Genomic DNA, 5,539 nt, shown 5'->3' with positions numbered 1-5,539 from the left:
CCTGAAAAAAATTCAGCCTGAGCAGTTTCTGAAAAACTCCAACACAACCAACTCCTTTTATTTCAAAACCTATTTATAATTTTTAATACTCTTGCAGTAACCAAGAAAATCAACAGTCATGTAAGAGACAGAAAAATGCTCATGCATAATAAATACCCAAATATTGAGGCAATCTTTTAGAGACAGAGAGGGAGGGAAAGAGGAAGAGGGGGGAAGAGATGCAGAGGAAGGAGGAGAAGGGGGAGAGAAAGTAAGAGAGGGAGGGAGAGAGGGGGAGGGAGAGAGAACCCTCCAGAGAAACAATAATATTTTCCCTCTTGGTGTGCTCCCTGTCTATTGTGAATGGCATATTATCTAACAAGGAGTTGTAAGTCAGTCTAGAAATAGAAATGTGTCTTTAGGAAAACAGTAGCCTCTTTTCTTAAAAGAATTCAGAACTCTTGAAAGCAAGAGAGTATCTGGATTTTTCTGACACCTTCCAGAGGAAAATGTCAACATTACTTTTAGAAATTTTGGAAGAGAGGAGTCTGCAAGACAGGGAAACCTGCGACTTCGTGATTACTCATTAATTAAAGGTAACTGTGAACAAGGAAATGAGGAACATCATATCTATTGGGGAGAAAAACAGAGGGATGAACATCAGAACCAACATAATAGGGAAGGGAAAGGACTAGGGTCCTATCTTTGGTCCTGGAGTTTTTCTTCTCCAAGTGAGTGTACAGGAAAGGTCCAAAGAGGGGATGGTAGAAATACGGCAAGACCTTCACATCTGCCTGGAACAGATGCTGCCTCCCAGATACCTGAAAAAATGTACCGTCCTTATAATAAGCAAAGATACAGCATAGCTTAAATTACGGGTTTCAATTAAGTGTTTTAAATTCTGGGGTTTTCCAAATAAATCATTAGATACAGGGAGTCATTCTCCGAGCCTAGAGCTACATTTGAATAAGTAAATGAGACAATTCCCTATTTATTCTATTTCAAGTCTGCTCCATTGTTTAACGGTAAATTCTACGGATCGCGTTAAAATCCTTGCAAGTTTTAAGACGTAATTGGAAGCCATCTCCTCTCGCTTCTCCTAATGTGTAAGGTCAGGACTCTGGGGCAGAGACCGTTCGGTTTTCCTGAAGCCGTGCTGTGAGAACAAGAAACGGTCGTGTGTAGCTATCACAACCTCCCGCGGAGGAGATGGGCAACCTTGAACTCTGGGGTCAGCGGCTCCAGACACATTTTGTTCACTTTTATGAATGGATGCACGCACTAAAAAGCATCCTAATCTGCTAATTATTTGTAAACCGCTTTACATCCACTCTATTCCCAATTTAGGTCTTGAAGCTCTTCTAACCGTCACGGAAATTCTGCAGTTATATATTTTTTTCACCTTCAAAGAATATAAGGAGTGTTTCGGCATACATTTTAAATATGAAGAAGCAAATGTGTGAAGTGAGGAAATAAAAATGTTTTTTTTTAGAACATATTCTTATCTACTTTCAAAGTATATCTATCTCAACAAGCAGAATGTAAGCCCCGTGAGCGTACAGCCGTTAACTATCTTATTCATCGATACAGTGCCAATACTTATATCCGTGCCTGGCATACAGTAGGCACTCAATAAATATTCCTTGAATAAATAAATATACGATTCGTTTACGAGATGCATGCATCTGAACCATCTTTCCATCCATGCTAACCATAACCTTTAAAAAAATAAATAAACTAATCTACCGCAAGAGCCACGGATGAGCTCAGAATTCCTCCCAGCTCTCCTGACTGCCCGTCAGACACAGAGCGTCACCTGCCAGATGGCTGTCAGGCCCGGGCTGAAATCACCGCTGTCCTCTTCATCAACTCACAGCATTCATGACTCATACCTTACCCTGAATTTCGGGAGGGTATTTCAGTTTTGTTTTTTAAGTAAATACGGCATTATGGTAAAGGAGATAAAGAGAAGTCCCATCAAAGAATTCTATCACCTGCTTTGCTTAAATACGTCAATATGAACTTGGAAGCAAGATTTGCCAAGAAGATGGGATTTGGTTTCATTACGGATTCATTAAAGGGTACTCGCAATCTTTGAGAGTAAAATACATCTCCACATTTTTAGAGGATATTTAAAACGGACCTACATGAATATAGTTCTTTCTATCTGATACTGAAGTCTGTGATAGGATGTTTACAAACCTCTCAAACTCTATATGAGTGGAAAATTATCCCAGCCCCTGTGAACCTAGTTCAGGATCGATACCTGCTGCTAACTCCGGTCTCACCTTGCAAAGGGCATTCCCTGCCCCTTACAGAGTTATAGCAACCCTTTAAAATCCCACTTTGGGCCGGGCACAGTGGCTCACGCCTGTAGTCCTAGCACTCTGGGAGGCCAAGGCGGGTGGATCGCTCAAGGTCAGGAGTTCGAGACCTGCCTGAGCAAGAGCGAGACCCCCGTCTCTACTAAAAATATTAAGAAATTGGCTGGACAACTAAAAATATATAGAAAAAATTAGCTGGGCATGGTGGCGCATTCCTGTAGTACCAGCTACATGGGAGGCTGAGGCAGGAGGATCGCTTGAGCCCAGGAGTCTGAGGTTGCTGTGAGCTAGGCTGACGCCACGGCACTCACTCTAGCCTGGGCAAAAGAGTGAGACTCTGTCTCCAAAAAAAAAAAAAAAAGAAAAAAATCCCACTTTGGCTAAGCTTTGCGGAGCGAAAGATGTGTTCGATGAGCTGTGCCTCCATCTCTCCCCAGCGTAGGCAGCGGCACTCAGGCGGTTAACCACCTTCTAAGTATCCCGGTGACACACTCCTGCTGCAACCCTCCTCAGCTCTCCAGAATCGGATTCCGGAAACTGTCTCTCCATGGAGACGTTCGCTCCCCTGCTCAGCAGAAAGGGCTGCAGTCAGGGCCAGGGAGAGTGAAAAATGAGCTTACAAATGTGGGGCAGGACATACGTTGTTTTTTTCCCTTTTCGACTCAGAGAACTCCCACCTTTGCATGACAGTTGGAGACTCAGGCGACCAGCTTCCTTTCCCATGCACGTGAAGGGTGACAATTTGTTCCCTGAATTTCACTGGCTGGCAGAGCCCCCCGAACAAATCATTAGAAGGTGCGTGGTGGGGGAGGATTTAGTCTCAATTATTAACCTCCTGGAAGCTGCATACATGCAACCGTGATCACAGATGCTCATTATCATAACTCTAGGTTCCTCCGAGTGCTGGCATTTAATGGGTTAAAGCCAAATGACGATGGCCGTTAAGATGGTAAGTAAAGTGCTCCCAAGGTGTTTGGCTGAAAGTGTGTGCTCCCTGCCTGTGCTGAGTAGGAAGAGCACAGGGAGGCTGCAAGAGGAAGGCCTGGGGTTTGCAGAGTGCTTTAAGCCAAAATAACACGCCTGTGCTGGCCATCCTGGGGAGCGTGTCTCAGTAATTAGGAGGAGGAATGCCCCTCTGCGGGCTGCAGAAGGCAGCCAGAGGAGACTGGCGTTAAGCTAGCATACATCAGAAATAATTGACAACGGTTAGCTCCGTGGCGGAGAGGGCTGCGCCGGCGTCGCAGCCCCCAGCCCACCACCCACCTAAGAATTATTATTTGAAAAGGATGTCAGAGGATTCTAGAAGACCCTTGTGTCTGCTCCAATTAGGATCAACACTTGGGCTGCTCACCGAGCACTCAGCATGCAATGACGAGAACACATTGACCCCTGCTGGAAACTTCTAGAACTGCAGCCTTTTCCCCAAGGCCAGTTTCATCTGAAGAAGGAAGGCATCCTTCTACCTGTCGTGCACAGGTACCCGGCCTAAGGGGGTGCGTGTGTGTGTGTGTGTTTTAAAGAATCCTGTATATAGCGATGCCAATGCAAAAATAATTTATCAGTTGCAAAAATTGCTTCGAAATATTCCATGAACCCCAGACAATTAAAGCTTCTAATGATACAGCTTTGTATTTTCTGTATGGACTTTCAATCGCTATCTTGGTTAAAATTGTGGGCAGCAGCCGACGGGCATCATAGTTGGGGCCTCTTTATTATTTCCTGGATTCCTTCCACTTACTGATTGCAAAATATATTATTTTCAAAGAAACTTAAAATCTGGGAGATACTTACAGTTTTAAAAGTCGAAAACATTCAGTGATCGTTTTGTTTCCACTTTGAATCCAGGGTTTGAATCTTGGTGAAATTTTCATTCTAAGCTATTTTCTACATCGATAAGGGCCCTAAACTTGTATAGCTTTGCTAGAATATTACTGAGAAATTCTGCCCCTTAAGAATTCTTGGGAAAAAGCTTAGGGCAAAAGGTCTTTTCCGGCGTATTTAGGGTCACCCAGTTTCCAGCTAAGTGATTAGAGGATGTGGAACAGTTAATTCACAGAATGCATGATTTGCTATTTTGTGGGATCTGTTAAAATGACACAAATATTATTATAATTCTGGCTTTGTGCCGGGAGTTAGGAAAAGGGAGGATTCCTTATGGTAAAAATAGGATATAAAAGAAAAAAAAAAAGAAAAGATAGAGGAAGGATTCTTGATATAAGTTAGCAGAACAATTATATCAGTGTCAGCAAAGTCAATAAAAGCTCTTCAGCAGTACCAGGCTGTGGTCTCTTGGCGAGCTGTACTAGCTGGCCCGCTCACGAGGTTTAAAGCGTGGCCAAGACTGGGAGGCCACTCTGTGAGCAGATCCTTTAGCCTGGCTCTGTTTCACGGTTTCTGCAGCCTCCCTCAGCCTCAACCACCTGCTCTGGAAATGCACAGCATCAGCCAAAAGCAAAAACTTGCAAGTTCCATTCTTGTTCTATGTTAAGAAAACTTGAAAAGCATATTGCATTGATCATATCTCAGAGGTCATATTAATAGGATAGCCCTTTCTTTTTTACAAAAAAGCAGCTCCACGATTGGGGTAAATTAATTATAGGCATATGTCAGAGATATCGAGGGTTCAGTTCTATACCTCCGCAATAAAGCGAATATTGGAATACAGGAAGTCATACCAATGTTTTTGGATTCCCAGCACATACAAAAGTCATGTTTATGCTACAGTGCAGTCTAAGTGTGCAATAGCATTACGTCTAAAGAAACAATGTACATACAGTGGTTCAAAAACACTTTATTACTAAAAACTGCTAACGATCATCTGAGCCTTCAGCGGGTCATAATCTTTTTGCTGGTTGGAGGGTCTTGCCTCGGTGTTGACGGCTGCTGCGTGATCAGGGTGGTGGTTGCTGAAGGTTGGGGTGGTTGTGGCAATTTCTTAAAATAATACACAATAAAGTTTGCTACCTAGATTGACTCTTTCTTTCATGAAAAATCTCTCTGTAGTACGCGACACTATTTAATAGCATTTTACCCACAGTAGAACTTGTTTCAAAACCGGAGTCGATCCCCTCAAACTCTGCAGCTGTTATACTTTATTAATTAAGTTTACGTAACATTCTAAACCCTTTGTTGTCATTTCAACCATGTTCACAGCATGTTCACTAAGAACAGATTCTAACCCAGGAAGCCACGTTCCTTGCTCATGCATAAAAAGCAACTTCTCATCCATTCAAACT

This window comes from Propithecus coquereli, unplaced genomic scaffold, assembly GCF_000956105.1.
Source record: "Propithecus coquereli isolate 6110/MARCELLA unplaced genomic scaffold, Pcoq_1.0 Scaffold46, whole genome shotgun sequence".
NCBI classification, from domain to species: domain Eukaryota; kingdom Metazoa; phylum Chordata; class Mammalia; order Primates; family Indriidae; genus Propithecus; species Propithecus coquereli.
This window is presented reverse-complemented; position numbering follows the sequence as displayed.